Genomic DNA, 16729 nt, shown 5'->3' with positions numbered 1-16729 from the left:
TACACATTCTTGCAACTACATTTAGTGTCCTTTAGATTCTTTAAGCACACACTCCAAGCTTGTCTTCGCCATCAGCTTAAACCACCACATGCAGTGCAGACACACACACCTTTTTCCATATGCAACTATGTCAGCTGGATAAATGACCACCCCAGGGCCCATAACTCCAGCTTTCCATCACAGCCTACTCCAACCTGCCGTCAGCATCACTCAAGTGAACACCCTCTATCCCATTTCACCCAAAGCTCTAGACTGGTCATAGAAAACGTGTATTACAAGTGAGAACCTCAGAGAGAACCAGCTTTTCACTTCCTTCCCTGTTCCAGTCACGTGCTATTTAAAAAGCAGAAGCTTCACACACAGTATTTAATGATCAGTCTTTGATCAAAACCAGTTCTTAATGCCAGAGACAAGCTAAGGAGCAAAAATCACGATCAAGTCATTTTTCAAATTAAACAGCTTGAGTAAAGGTCACGTCAGAGTATAACATCATAAAGATTATTGAAATTTATAGCATCTTAAGCAGTAAGCTCCTTAGAGGGGAAAAGTTTCTATTTTTACCTTTTAAAGGCACGTGATCTAATAATTCAGCTAAGCACTTTTGAGGAAAAGCAGCAAAAAAAGAATAAAAACCTCCCCGCGAGAATCACACATTAAGGGAAGGAGTAGAACATCTGAAGGGTTTTCTTACCCTTTAGTAAGAAGAAAAGGGGCCCGTGCATTCTGGACTTTCCAGTCACCTCCAGTCAGGAGATGGTTATGTCACTTCCCTTGTGTCATTATACTCCTTTTTTACTCATCACCAAGTTTCACACTCAAACTCCCTCTTCTCCTACAAAAGGTAAAAAACAAATGACAGTGTCACCTATTGGATTCGTACAAAATCTAAGAACAGGTTGCTACTACTAAACTCACAAGTAAATTTTTTTTTTTAATTGTCTTTTCTAATGAAAAGCTGAAAGTTTAAGAACAGAAGAATTTATTCGTGGCTGTGTTAGTCAGGACACACAGACAGTTGAACAGCCTGCAGTCATGTCAAGTTTATTCCCTGAAGTTCACGGCAGACAATCCTGGCACTGAAGGCTGCTTCAGAACACTGCTGGAAGAGGTTTAGCACGGTCTTTATTGGTTCAAGGTTCCTGGGAGGGCAGTTCCTAGAGGAAAGGAGCTGACAGTCAGGGACAGCAATGTCAGCAAACACAGCGCACCTCGGTCCACACATTTAGCTGAAGCTGCTAGTGAGGTTTGGTTCCACATGAACAAACGTGGCCAAGGTGTGAATACACCTTCTGTTCCGCCAACACCGCTCCAAGGATGGAAACCTCAGACCAGATGGTAGCTTCCTAAAGCACCAGAGCCAAGAGTGAGAACTGCTCTTCCAGTAACGCCTTCAGAAACAATAAATTATGCTTTAAAAGTTCTTTTTGCAGTAAGAAATACTGGGAAGTTTGTGCTACTACCGCAAGGAAATCATTTCGACAAAAGAAGGACCTTCAACCATCATGTTCTTCCCTACAGAGAAGAAAATTTTTTCTCCACACTTTGATGAACAATACAACACAGAAAAAAACGCAAAACCCAGCAACAAACATAGAGGAGGGCATTTTTCTGAACTCAGCTAAATAAATCCTACCACGACAAAAGGATTGGCAGTTTTAAAAAAAAAACAATTTCAGAAAAAGGCTCTCTGAAAAACAGATTTTCAGACCAGAGGACATAGAAAGGAATTAATCAGATTTACCTAGTTTTAAAAGAGGAACAAGATGGATCTTGCTCTGAAAAATATCTTAAGCTGTAGGGATTCTGCAAGCCGCTGCTTTTCTCTGTGAGCTTTATTGTGCTTTTTCGGTCAAGTCACTTGGTCTCTCTGCTACGCTTCAGTTCCCAGTGTTTGGTTTGGTTTTTTTTTTAATACAAAACCCTGGATAAAAGCTAACGAAGCCACGCTCCTTGCAACATAGATGTCCTGGGGCTGGAAACTCTAATTTACTACACGTACAGGACTAAGCTTTAGGACACCCAAACCTAGCAGCTACTCCACTTCGTTCCAGAACGGCATCCCCGGTCCACTGCAGCTCTCTCGATAAACCAGCCTAGGTTGAAGAACAAGGAAAGTTGAACTGCCATCCAGGAAGCCCCAGGTGGATTCAGCACTGAATCAGAGTAAGGAACACAGGATAGAAACGCTCCTAATGACTTCTCTCCTTAACTTTTCTGTGTATTTTGTATTGCATCCAGGCTCACAATACCCCCTCCCGTACGAAAACACAAACACCTCGGTGGTGATGCGTGCCCATGGGATTGCAGGGCAGAGCAGCTCAGGACAGGGCACTGTGGGCAACACTCAGAGAGAAAAAGAATCAAAGGCAGAGCCACAGACATCCCAGAAGGCAGATGCTTTGCAGGCCTGATAAGACTCAAAGACTTCCTCATCAAACTGATCATCACCACTTTTTACACAAACCAGTCGTCTGAAGCAGTTATCAGACATTTCTGGGTTTTCTTCCTCTTTGTGTTCAGCAAATACTTCTAAGTTGCCAATCAAGGTCACTGTTGGTTCAGAAAATAAATTCTTTTTTTTCAGCATTACAAACAACAACAAAAAAATCTGATAGAATGTAGAGCCACAAAAAGACAAAAAACAGGTAAGATGATCTACCTATATGCAGTAAGAAGCAAGAAACATATTTTAAAAGGAAGCTTCTTGAAAGAAGGCAATCATGAGCAGGAGAATTCATACTTTCTTTACTCATACAAACAAAATTGCATCCTGTATCAAAGAGGCTTTCAAAGCCACATGGTTTGCCCGATGATCTCAAACCTCAAATAAGACACCGATAAACACGTTTTACCTATTTTCAGAACTAAAATTCCTCAAGAAAATCCCCGGGACCTTTCGAAAGGGGAACATCCAATACGGCTATGCAGAGATTCATCTTCTGCTAACGGACATCTGGAGTGCCAATGTACACTGAAAAGCATGGCTTATTCTCTTTTTTTGAAACACAACACAACACATGACAACTGAATTTGTAATCTCAGACACGACCCAACTCAAATTTCTAGTTTACTGAAGTGATGCGGTTCCATTCTTAGCTGCTGCTTAGGGAACTGTGAGCTGGACACTGATACACACACATAACAGAGTCTCCACCACAGCACCTCACTTTTAAGAGGGTCAAAAACTTCCCTAGCCTCTGCTTCAAATACGCACAGCTTTGGCTTTCCAATGCTTTCTCACCAGAAAACTAAACGATCTTATAAAGTTCCTCAACATATTGCATGTTGAATTAGTACGGCTCATCTCCAAAAGCCTTGTCTCTATTGATTGAGTGGACACATGCAGAAGAAAATCTGCATAAAATCCATTTGTTTAAATCCAGGTGTCATAAAATCCATTTGTTTAAATCTCACTGACAACAACAGCACTATGATTTTATCCTTTATCTGAACTTCTCCTTTATAATCTTTAATATAATCTTTATATAAGAAGCTAAGTCTGTACGTTCATACTGGCTGCTGTTTGATTACTCATAAATTGTTTCCCAGCACCTTAACTCTGGCAGTGAAAGACTACGTAAAACACATGGAGGAAAACCAAACTAACAAGCATTTGCTTGGCTTACTGATACTCTTTTCCAAGATTAAAATCAACCTAATACAGGGATGTCTGCTGTATCGCTATATTTTAAAATACATGTACGTGTAGGTATATAAGAATTCTTCTAATTCCCAGGAAAGCAAAGTTAGGAACAGAAGTCTTTCTGAAGGGAAAAAAAAACTAAAAAAACAAAACAAAAAAAACAACAAAACAAACAAAAGCTCCGCAATTAAAAAGTAACCACATTGCTTCTTTTGGCAATCCTGTCTCCTCTATGAAAGCAAACACCTACTATATAGGCACGGCAAATAATTAGTCTGTTCATGGATGGCAAACTGTTTTTAATTGTTGTACTGGCTGCCTGGATACCGAGGGCTTGCAGACTGCACTTATGCATCAATCTCGTAGCCAAGGAATAACAAATTAAGGAAAACAGAATCAAAAGAGAACTACATAAACAAGAAAATGCTTTCTCTCCTTCAAAAACACACTACATGGCCTTCTCCTCCAATAAATTCTAAACAGTCCTTCTTAAACACATCCCATTATGAATACTGAGACACTTATTATAAAGGAGAGAAACAGCTTTCCTGACTTGAACCTCTGGATTACACAAACCACTGAACCACTTAAAAATTATACAGATTCTTAGGTTGAAGTCACTCAGGGAAAATACTGGTTCTATTTATTTTAACTTTAAGATGAGCAGGGTGAGGAGCCCTTCTGGAGGAACGGTAGGCATGCAGTTGGTACTTAACCAAAGCGTGACTCAGGCAAGCAAGTGGCTGACATTTATGGCCAAAGGGAGAAGCACCATCCCTCCTCCTCAGCAGAGACCATCAATGCCTGCAAGTCAAAGGCATTAAAGAAGATGAGAAGCAGGTTTAAAACCAAAACAACTCCCTTGATCTTGACTGCACATATTGGGTGGAAGAAGCATCATGAACGCGTGACGAAATACCAGCCCAGGTGAGTGACGGAATACAAGAGAAGATGCTAGCTACAAAGGTAGCACCTCCATCAGGTTGCGTACTCCCTCTCTTTTTATTTGTGCAGTTTGAGCAAATAAGAGACACGGAGGTCAAGCTAAACCCCAGACAAAACAGAGTTAAGAATAAGGTCAGGGGGATTAATGGTTGGACTCGATGATCCGGTGGGTCTCTTCCAACCTAGTTATTCTACGATTCCATGATTCTTTTTAACAATTACTTAAACCATTATTCAGGCCTGAGACTGGTAGGTAGTGGCATAAGCAACTTTGGTGAAGAATAGAACATACTACCATATGTGCCTCTGGCTGACACATATTAATTAATGCTGTTTACAAGCAGGAGTGACACTAGTCGATACAACTAGTGTTTAAACAACTTAATAAAACATATTTTATATTCTACAAATCAAAAGAAAAACCTCGCCCTTCCCTATACCCTTCCAAAAGTACACCTAACAAATAAGAGTAAATAAGACGGCTTCAGCTACTCAAGAGATGGTTATCAGTCTTTGTGTGCATCTTATTAAAAAAAAAAAAAACCACAAAAAACCCTTATTCCTTAACAGTAAAAATAACAGCATTGATCTAATTTAGCCAATGGAACAACCCCTCTCCATTAAATACACCAGGTATTTTCTCTACAAGCTATAATTTCCAACAGGAATCACATGCTGTAAGGCCGAAGAGACCATACGGCACAGCAGCGTGACACAAGGCAGCAGTGATGCGGGGAGCCGATCCTTCTCCTTGCCAAACGAGTGCCTTATAAAGTGCCACTTCCAACCCCAGCAAACACAAGAGAAATGGTGGTTCATTGCCAGCCTCCAACTACCTTCAAGGCTGGCAAAATCCGTGTTCCCCAGAGCCAGCCTTGGGAGCCACAACAATTGTTATCTTGAGATTTGCAATGTGCATTTTAGGAATATCAGGTTTTGCAGATTTAACTTGAAATGGCAAGGTTTTGCCTTTAGCCACAGAACTGCCTCCATCCTCCCAACCACAGAAAACAAGGTTGCTATTTCTCAGTGTTTCTCCAAAGCTGTTCAACTGCAGTCAGTCCAGCGCTGCACTCCGGGCTGCACAAGGCAAGGTCTCGTGCCCCCTTCTCATAGAATCATAGAATCACCAGGTTGGAAGAGACACACCAGATCATCGAGTCCAACCATTCCTATCAAACACTAAACCATGCCCCTCAGCACCTCATCCACCCGTGCATTAAACATCTCCAGGGAAGGTGACTCAACCCCCTCCCTGGGCAGCCTCTGCCAGTGCCCAGTGACCCTTTCCATGAAACATTTTTTCCTAATGTTCAGCCTAAACCTCCCCTGGTGGAGCTTGAGGCCATTCCCTCTTGTCCTGTCCCATCACTTGGGAGAAGAGCCCAGCTCCCTCCTCTCCACAACCTCCTTTCAGGGAGTTGGAGAGAGCAATGAGGTCTCTCCTCAGCCTCCTCTTCTCCAGGCCAAATACCCCCAGCTCTCTCAGCCGTTCCTCATAAGGCCTGTTCTCCAGCCCCTTCCCCAGCATCGTTGCTCTTCTCTGGACTCGCTCCAGAGCCTCAACATCCTTCTTGTGGGGAGGGGCCAGAGCTGAACACAGGATTCGAGGAGCGGTCTCACCAGGGCCGAGTCCAGAGGGAGAAGAACCTCCCTGGACCTGCTGGCCACGCCGTTTCTGATCCAAGCCAAGATGCCATTGGCCTTCTTGGCCACCTGGGCCACTGCTGGCTCATATTCAGTCGGCTGCCAACCAACACCCCCAGGTCCCTCTCCTCCAGGCAGCTTTCCAGCCAGACTTCTCCTAGTCTGTAGCACTGCTTAGGGTTGTTGTGCCCCAAGTGCAGGACCTGGCATTTGGCCTTGTTAAACCTCATGCCATTGGACTCTGCCCAGCGGTCCAGCCTGTTCAGATCCCTTTGTAGAGCCTCCCGACCCTCCAGCAGATCAACACTTCCACCCAGCTTAGTGTCGTCCGCAAACTTGCTAAGGGTGCATTCGATGCCTTCATCCAGATCATTGATGAAGACACTGAACAGGGCTGGACCCAGCACTGAGCCCTGGGGAACCCCACTTGTCACTGGCCTCCAGCTGGAATTCACACCATTTCCCACCACTCTCTGGGCCCTCCAGCCAACCAGTTTTCCACCCAGGAGAGTGTGCGCCTGTCCAGGCCAGAGGCTGACAGTTTCTCAAGTTTCTCATCTCATCTTCTTTAGTTATTTTTCTTAATCTTGAGTTTTTTATTCTAGGAGTTGTCAAGCGCAATCACGAGTTGTAAATGAAAAACCACACCAGACATTTGCTAGTATTATTCAGCTACAGACTTTCCAAAATGACAAGGACGATGAATTTTAATTTGACAGTCACCTAGAATTCTACTGCTTTTGTATCAGAACTGTCCAGTATTAACAATGTACCCAAGACTTCACAAGGAAGAAAAACATTCCCTTTATAACATAAATTAAACCAAGCTTGTTGAAAATAAATACTTCCACACAAATGATGCACTTTGAATTCTTTAGGATCCATGTCAACATCTTAACCTGTCAATTAAAAATTTAAATATTTAGATACAACATGAAAAGATGGAGAAAGAAATCACAAAGACCCAGATTAACTGGAAAGTAAAAACTCGTGCAAGTTAAGATAATTGTTTGAAATTGAGAACTACAGAAAGGTGAACACGGCAATTAAAAGCCACACTAAATGATCTTCTTTGTCACCACTGTCCTTCTTAGTCTTATGCATGATTGCATGAAGCACAGCAGCTCAATTAGCATTCTAATTGTTATTTGACCAGTAAACTCTTAACACCACTGCATGCCAGAACTAATCTGCTGGCATTCCACATTCCTAGGCAAGTTTTAGTAAATATATTCTGTGACGCATCTCTATTGCTAATTCCAAGGGCCTTGAGAGGTTTTAGAAAATGGAGAATGGAAGTTCATACAAGAGGATAAAACTGTTTCCTTTATAGAAAAAGGATCTTCCATTGGCAAGAACAGGTCTGTACGTAATCAGATATATCTGGTTCCAAGGTACCAACCTATTCACCTAAGGGCATCAGAAGAAAACCATAAAAAGATTTTCCTTCATTTTCTGCTTTTTCCACTTACAGGCTGCAGAATCAAAACAATTTGCTGATGTCACCGATCAAGAGGCAAAAGCCAAGGCTTTCCCTCAACACGCAAATCACCGAGATGCACATATGAAAGTCTGACAGACACATACTGAGCAATAATTCCAGTCTTACTTAACTGGAAGAGAACTTTTCTTTTAATGACAGTGTGTTCTTCGAGAAGATTTCCCTGTGTGATCAGCTTCTCTCATCAAATTAGTCCCAATCCATTCTGTAATTCAAGGAAGAACTGATGTTTGGAAAAGCAGTTTTAAAACATCAACTAACCCCTAAACAAAAGCCTGTTAATTCAATTAATAAACAATTTTCATACCAAGCCCTGGAACACACAAGAATTTCTTAAGCTCAGTATCTCCTCCACACACTACCTGAAAAGGGAAATGAAAAATAAAAAGAACATGCATCCCTTTTTCCAAGACATATTTTCTCTTCTTTTCATGTCAAGATATCCACAATATCAGTATTTATTTTAATTCCTAAAAGTTAAAGAAAAAACTAACTTAAAAAAATTAGGCCCCGTGCAATCAAAAGACAGACAAGATCATTTGATCTCTCTAATTTACGTTCTTATTTTAGAAATTCCTTGAAAGTGCGAATAAGTACATGTCAAGGTGTTACAGGAAAGGCTCATAAAAAGCCACCTGCAACCAATGATTACAAGAAAGAAAGGGTTCTGGTACTTAAATTAACGTAGGGCTGCCAAAGAAAGTTTTTGGTTTGTTTTTGCAGCTTTTTTCCAGCAATCAAGTCTGGTAAGCAGAACTGCTTTAAAGGATAAATTCTATCTTAAAAACATGATGACAAAAAGACTTTTTAGCTCCTTCTCACAGTGAAACTATCACTGGGCTCAAAAAAAAAAAACAGCTCAGAATTTATTATTTTTAATTACCTCAGCCTCTGGGCCAGGCCACCATTATCTGGATCTTATGCATCATGTTTATTAAATCAAACGACTCCCATTGATCACATTTGGTGTAAGCCTCAGGCTAACCTAGACAGGTCTATGAAATCACCGAATAAGCTCTTGCTGGGGAAAAGGTGTTTAAAACAATACAATATGGTTTCTCACCTCATCGTTAAGTGTAACTGCAAGAATCTGTATACAAGATGCGTACAAAATACCCAAATTTGTGTTGTTGTGCTGATGCGCTTGTGTTGTCTTCACGTTGCTGAGATAAAACTTTGGTTCTAAGCTCAGGTGTGTCATTACTGCTCTGGTTTTTCTGTCTAAATAGGTCTTGGTGTCCCTTTAGTATTGAAACAGGATTTTTAGCATATTTGGGAGTTTTGAATTGATTTCTAGTATAGTAAACAGCTATTTGAGTTACGTTTCTGTGCAAAACGATGCTGAATAAGCACGGTAGTTAATGGTAAAATTGCAGCCTGCACATTTGCCTTTCAAATTTTATCTTTTGTTTTATATTAAGCTGCTGACAAACTCTTCAACGGGTAAGCTCGTTACTAACGAAGGTGGACAATTCCCTGGCTTAATTGCCCAAATCCTTAGTATCTCCCATGTGATTTCTAAGCAGGAAAGAAAGGGGCAAAGGGCAGAAAGACAGACAAGTGAAAGGTATTTTTAAGAATACGAGCGTTGTCAGTTCGAACGCAGTTTCAGGCAGCGACTGAATCTAGAGGAGGATCTTGAAGGCTGAGTATGATTTCTGCGTTACCATTGGGCTTCCAGCATCCTGCAGTGGGTCGGTGGCAGGAGTGGAAAGGATGGGAAGGTGGCAACAAACGCCTTTCTCAGTGCTTGCTGTGAAAAGAAAGAAGGAAGGCAGGAAGCAGATGCTGCTGTGCTTGTAGTTCTCCATGCATTTGATAAGATAACCTTATTTTCCCTTTTGGAAAGCAAAGAGAGTGAGAGTTGGAGTGTCTTATTTTAAGGATTGGCTTTCAGTGTGAGCTAATTGCTGGTTAATGTCGATAATATTCGGTACCGTCTAGGGAAATCGGTACTTTAATTGTACGTTTTTTTTTAATTTAACTAGAAATGCACCTCCATCTTCTCCTCAGCAATATTTTATTTTAAACGTAGTGGCCCTGAAATGCACAGAAATGCTTTTCTCTTCAGTAAAACCTAGCGGTACTGCCTCGCGCTGCTGTAATGGTGGCATGCCCCCAGGTATTTCTGGATAGTTTTATTACAAATGCTATACTAACATGCACTTTCTGAAGTGTCTTCAGTGTAAAACAGTCCAAAGTAATTCCGTTTAGATATTTCGACTTGATTTACTGCACTTTGCAGAGATCTAGAATCTTGTTATCAACTACTTCAGCATAAGTAAGACGGTTTTAATTTGTGCCACTGTTTTGCGTGCAAGCTGTTATTGTGCTTTTTTATTTTCTGAAATTAAGCAGTGATTTTGCTGAGATCCATAGATTTCGTCCAACACATAAATTTGTGTATTTTGTACGTGAAGACAACACAAGCGCATCAGCACAAGTCACAACGTTTAAACCAGTTAACCTCAAGCACTTGCAGAGGGTTTAAACCAACTAAGAACTTGGTTTCAAACTGTGCGCGCAGACTATAACTCAGTAAGTCTTCCCTTTTCTTCTTGAATGACTGAGAAATGTAAAATTCAGAGATAATAACTGAGGGGTCGAATGAACGCATGAAATAAATTATCCCTCCGCTATTCATTTTTAAATGGTTCAATTCCCAAAATTTGGGTTTCTTCCAGTGATTTCTAAAATGGATTTAAGCATCAACATAAAAACATAAAATTAATTTCAACTGAAAGCACTTAAATACAGACTGCATTAGTAAAATGGTAATTCAACCACCTTGGTGCTAAATACCAACATCTCCATTTTAGCAGCACAGCACAAAAAAAGGCAGGGCATACACTAAAAAGGTATGAAACACTTCCACCTGGAGTTAATTCCTTTAGTTATGAAGGAGAAAAAAAAAACAGGTGTGGTTCATTTTTCCCATTGTTCTGTCTCCTTGGCACCATGGTACAAGTCACACCCTACATTTCAGACAGGACAAGAGCTTGGAAGTGCTTACCGCTTGCTGACAAAGAATTTACACCTTTCATTCAAACATTTCACGCTGAGTTCCGAATCGTTTATGCACTGCGGGTTTCATTAATTTTTGCATCGAGTTTAGTACTTCCAACCCTCTCTTAGAAAACTTCAGTCGTCCCATACACACAGTCAGTGCACAACCAAAACTCTACACAAAAACGTAAACTCCTCTTACCTACTTACCTTTAGAACTCCTTCCCTTTGTACCACCACGCTTCCCCCACAACTAGGGAATGTAAGCTTTCAGCACCACAATAATTTTACACTTTTAAGCTTACTTGACCTAAAAAGCCCTATACCTTCCTTGATACCTTGATTTGTGTTTCAGGAATGATGAGAGTAGGAAAACAGAGGGCTGGGACCCATCTCACTTTGTGGCAAAACCTAAATTTTCCTCTGTCCACTTAAAAAATTATTAGTAAGACCTCAGCCTCTGCTAACTCTTTCCAAAGAATAAAAAGTGCCAGCAGAGGCTTTTCCACAAGGGCCTTACTTGTCTTTCAGAGTAATCTATTTAACCAAGCAGGTTTTTGAAAACAATTTATTCCATTCTATACTGCTCACAAACAGGGACACACACACCCCTAAGTAACTCCTTTTTGTGTCTCAGCTTCACGAAGTCCCCTCTTGGAATATCTCTAATAACAAAATTAAGTAAACACCTTAAAAACCCCAGAGGTATTTTCTGATAATCTATAGATTGTGTAGGTTCCTTGTTAAAGTCAAGAATACAGACAAAGGGAAATAATTCCAAGCTCCTTCCAAACATGTCAGGCTTTGCTTAAGAACCAAGACTGTGACAAATGGAAGAATCCCTTCAGCAATCCAGGTTACAACAACGTAACAGCTGTACTGGTGCAGAGCAGAGCAAGACCGAGGCTGCATTTCAAAAAACACATCCTATGAAAACACTCTTGCAAACATCTTAATGCCCATTAAAAGGACACCTCTATGAAGCTCAGTGTTAATATCCAAAAGATCCATTTAAGTTTTCACTTAGAAGCTCAAAACTTAAACACGTGGGGAGAAACTGAGAGCAGTTACAGGAAAGATGAGCACAGTCAGTGGTCACAGGGGAAAAGAAATGTTCGGTGTTGCACACAAAAAAATGGATGAAAATATGTGTCAGGGAGTACTGCTGCTTTTCACGCCAAGACCAAAAGTGCCAACATAACCTATCAATTCACTGGGTACACAGAATGGGTGTTATCCAATGACAAATTAATCTAGACTCGAAATCAGAAGGTGTGTAATTACTAAGGTCAGTCAAGTTTGAAACAGCCTGCCATTCACAGCAGAGGTAATAACAATATACAGCTGATTATTTTTAAATTACTGTTGAATCCCAGAGCCCCAGATTATCATAGAATCATAGAATAGAATCATAGAATAACCAGGTTGGAAAAGACCCACTGGATCATCGAGTCCAACCATTCCTATCAAACACTAAACCATGCCCCTTAGCACCAAGATTGTTCCTTGGAATTAAATTAAACAATCAACAAAAAGTTTAAAGGGAGGAAAGGGCATGCAAAGGATGGAGCAGGAAACAGAGCTGCTTCTGTCGACACAGGGAAGGGCAACAGAGGTGGCTCTTAAAAAGCAGTAGTCCCTGCAGTGTTGCTGAAAGAAAATAAAGGCAAATTACACCACAACGTTATGATCAAAGTAAGGCAGCACCGATGGAAAAAGAGCCCCTACCACCCTTACTGCCCTTTGCTACCTTCATCGCGAACGGCATGAGCCAGTCGAAAACATGAGGTAGCCTCTTGTAGCAGCTGTGCCTCCTTAAATTAACTTACTGACCATAAAACCACGAGCCCGGTGAGCGTATCGCCCACCACAGCACGCGCGGCTGCACCAGGAGCGCAGGCAGGCCCATGCCCTCCTCCTTTCCAACACACTCCTGGCCAGAGACAACATCCACGCAACCAGGCAAGCGAGCTGGTTCAGGAAGTTGTTCTAACCAAAATGTAACTCAGGGAGGAAAAAAATAGACATAAAAGCACTACACTTTGACCAGAGTCGTCCTCTCGACTCACTTCCTGGCTGTGCAAATCTCACCAGCGACAGGGGAAGGAGCAGCCACAACTCGGACTGTCTTCAAACGCAGAAGAACTCGGTTCCTGCAGAAAGCCACGTTATGCCTCGGATCACTTTGCAATCCCCTTATTGACATTACCAAATCCTAACCTGCGCATCACCTTTTAGAGGACTAGATGCTACTTTTACCCAAGCAACATATTTCGTTGTAAGGATCCTAAAGAAAACACTGCAGTACTTCCAATAATGGCCCTTCCAACACCGCAGTGAATTTGTGCTTACTGGGTGTAATATTTGTAGTCCCTTCAAGTTTAAACAGCAAAATAACCTGTTAATTAGCATCCCGTATAAGCCACATTAAGAAATGCTGCTGGCTGCAATCCTACTTGAAACGCAGACACAGATGTGACTTTGAGAACTGATCTTACACCCCCAGTAAATCCCCTTAAGACGAGAAGCACGAGCCAGTCTGACGGGCACTCCGGATGGCCACCTACACCAAGAGATCCGGGAAAAAAAAAAAGAAAGCCACGTACCTCCCTTGAATTGAAAGCAATAAGAAACTGTTGCCTAAACATCACCACGATGACTTTTTGGAGACAGCAAGGACAGCTGCCCTTCTCCAAAGCTTCACTTGAGAAGTCACCGACAGGCTATGCAAGGGACTTCTTACTTGTTGCTAGATTCGTTTTAAAGAGCTGACATTTCAAACCTCTTTTTGCCCCCCTTTTACACAAAAGAGGGGATGTGTACACACACGCAGCTGTGAAACACGGCGAGTTGTGATTTATTTACAACACCAGCAAGCAACCCGAACGACACGGCTTTGAGAGATTGACAGCGAGAGCAAAGTACATGCCACGCTTAAAAAATTTAGAGCCAAGAACTGTACCCGGTGGAGATGGTTTCTGCCAGTTTTCAAAGACCTAAAGACAGAGAATACCTAAAGACAAGGATTTCTGTACCAGATCACAGGGAGGGAGGACCCGATTGTGGAAGGAGGGATGGAAAAACATTAAAACCAGAGAAGAAAAACCTAAAGCGAATGCGCAGAGCACCCCAAATGTGGCTGAGACCGAGCCAGGCAGACGGGACAGGGCGAGGAGCGCACTTTAGTTTGGGATCTTGGGAAGTGACTTCACTTTTCCTCGGGAAGAGGAGGAGGAAGGGGAGGCGAATGCTCCCAGAGCCCTCGCCCTGCCCTCACCACGAAAACAACTTGGGTTTCGCAGCTCCCCTCTCCGTGGGGGGGACACGGGGAGCCCCGCAAGGGACACAGACGCCTCTGCCTCCTCTTCTTCCTCCCCACCTCCTCTTTTTCACACCCTCCCTTCATGCCCCCCCTTCTTCCTCTCCCTCTCCTGCCCCCTCCCCCTTCCTCCTCTTCTTCCTCTCCCTTCTCCTCTTCATCCTCCCCCCTCCTTCTCCTCTTCATACCCCCTCCTCTTCATCCTCCCCCCTCCTTCTCCTCTTCATACCCCCTCCTCTTCATCCTCTCCCCTCCTTCTCTCCTTCCTCCCCCTCCTTCTCTCCTTCCTCCCCCTCCTTTTCTTTCTCCCCCACTCCTCCTCTTCTTTCTCCCCCACTCCTCCTCTTCTTCCTCCCCCCTCCTCCTCCTCTTCTTCCTCCCCTCCTCATCCTCTTCGTCCTCCCCTCCTCCTCCTCTTCGTCCTCCCCCTCCTCTTCTTCCTCCCCCTCCTCCTCCTCTTTTCCTCCCTCCTTCTCTTCTTCCTCCCCCTCCTCCTCCTCCCCCTCCTTCTCTTCCTTTTCCTCCCCCTCCTACTCTTCCCTCTTCTTCCTCCCCCCCTCCTCTTCCTCCCTCTCCCTCCTCCTCCCTCTTCCCCCCGTTCCCCCCTCTCACCGGCGCCGTCCCCGCCGCCCCAGGGCAGCTCTCTCCGCGCAGCCGCCTCACGGCCGAAGGACTCAAGCTCCTCCTCCTCCTCCTCCTCCCCGTCCTGCTCCTCCTCCTCCCTCTCCTCCTCCCCCTCCTCTTCTTCCTCCCTCTCCTCCTCCTCCGGAAAGAGGAGAGGGAGGAGGAAGAGGAGGAGGAGAAAGGCTCTTTTATTTTTCTAGGTTCACAGAATCACAGAACAACCAGGTTGGAAGAGACCCACCGGATCATCGAGTCCAACCATTCCTATCAAACACTAAACCATGTCCCTCAGCACCTCGTCCACCCGCGCCTTAAACCCCTCCAGGGAAGGGGACTCAACCCCCTCCCTGGGCAGCCTGTTCCAGTGCCCAATGACCCTTTCCATGAAACATTTTTTCCTAATGTCGAGCCTAAACCTCCCCTGGCAGAGCTTGAGGCCATTCCCTCTCGTCCTGTCCCCTGTCACTTGGGAGAAGAGCCCAGCTCCCTCCTCTCCACAACCTCCTTTCAGGGAGTTGTAGAGAGCAATGAGGTCTCCCCTCAGCCTCCTCTTCTCCAGGCTAAACACCCCCAGCTCTCTCAGCCGTTCCTCATAAGGCCTGTTCTCCAGCCCCCTCACCAGCCTCATTGCTCTTCTCTGGACTCGCTCCAGAGCCTCAACATCCTTCTTGTGGTGAGGGGCCAGGGCTGAACACAGGATTCGAGGAGCAGTCTCACCAGGGCCGAGTCCAGAGGGAGAAGAACCTCCCTGGACCTGCTGGCCACGCCATTTCTGATCCAAGCCAAGATGCCATTGGCCTTCTTGGCCATCTGGGCCACTGCTGGCTCATGTTCAGTCCCTGTCAACCAACACCCCCAGGTCCTTCTCCTCCAGGCAGTTTCCAGCCAGACTTCCCCTGGTCTGTAGCACTGCACAGGGTTGTTGTGCCCCAAGTGCAGGACCCGGCATTTGGCCTTGTTAAACCTCAAAGGTTATCCAACCATGTTTAGAGACTTCCTTCAGGTTATCTCCTGACCTAAACCAGCTACATCTCACGAGACAACTAAGCATATCAATAAATTCTTGCAAGTCTAAGAGTGTTCATTCTTTCAGGGCATTTATACTTTCAAGGTGTTTATCCGTGTCCGGAGATGCTCTGCAAGTGATGGACCCTATCAAGACGGTCTCTTGATACAAGACAGATTTATAGGACACGGTAATTAAACACACAAACAAGCTGCAGCAAAACTTATCAATTAACTCTTAAGGGGCTCCAGGAAAGCTGGGGAGGGACTTTTCACGAGGGCATGGAGCGATAGGACGAGGGGTAATGGCTTTAAATTGGAAGGGGGAAGATTTAGAATAGACGTTAGGAAGAAATTCTTCACAATAAGGGTGATGCCCTGGCCCAGGTTGCCCAGGGAAGCCGCTGCTGCCACATCCCTGGAGGTGTCCCAGGCCAGGTTGGATGGGGCTTGGATCACCCTGATCCAGTGGGAGGTGTCCCTGCCCATGGCAGGAGGTGGGACTGGATGGGCTTTGAGGACACTTCCAACCCAAACTATTGCTTGATTCACTGAAACATCTCTCCACCCCCTTCAGGAGCAATCTGCTCACCTCCATGTGTCCCAGCTCGTTGCCGTGTCTGAGAGACCCTGGGAGGGACCCAGGAATTGCAGTGCTCCCTAAACACAACTGCCTTGCGCTCCTACCCTGGTCTCAGTCAGCGGTTACTTATCTACAGTGGTGCTAGACAGTTAAACAAATATTTAAACAGCAAATAGATGTGTAGGTTTAAATAAATATCAGCGTTGTTTATGTTTAAATAATTAGAGGTTCTCCGGTTGGCTGCATCTCTCTCTTTTTTGCCTTGTGCGTGAAACAAATCGTATTTAAATTAACCACAGAATTTACACAGCGTTTCTGTGTTCCGTTTCAGATGTGGATCAGCAAAAGCTTAGACCACAGCCTTAAATAACATAACTCTTGCTTTGTGACAGACAGCTGGATTGCCTGTGCGGGCGCTTGGCTGTACCTGGCTGTGCTGTCACCAGAACCGAGAGC

The 16729-nt window shown here is 43.9% G+C and overlaps 1 protein-coding gene across 3 annotated transcripts in view; it reads right to left on the bottom strand.

Annotated features, from left to right (window-relative positions):
• RABGAP1L (RAB GTPase activating protein 1 like) overlaps positions 1-14692 on the bottom strand; it is a 248130-nt gene extending 233438 nt beyond the window's left edge. For 2 of the 3 annotated variants that reach the window (XM_069862587.1, XM_069862588.1), the window contains exon 1: positions 692-832. The gene's annotated coding sequence lies outside the window, so the exon portion shown is untranslated. Of the gene's footprint in view, positions 1-691; positions 833-14673 lie in introns of those variants that run through there. The other variant, XM_069862589.1, reaches the window with a different exon arrangement.
• Between the last annotated feature and the right edge of the window lie 2037 nt (positions 14693-16729).

The sequence above is a fragment of the Phaenicophaeus curvirostris genome, chromosome 8 (assembly GCF_032191515.1).
Source record: "Phaenicophaeus curvirostris isolate KB17595 chromosome 8, BPBGC_Pcur_1.0, whole genome shotgun sequence".
In the NCBI taxonomy this organism is placed as follows: domain Eukaryota; kingdom Metazoa; phylum Chordata; class Aves; order Cuculiformes; family Cuculidae; genus Phaenicophaeus; species Phaenicophaeus curvirostris.
The sequence above is the reverse complement of the archived record's forward strand: the minus strand, read 5'-3'. Positions and strand labels throughout refer to the sequence as shown.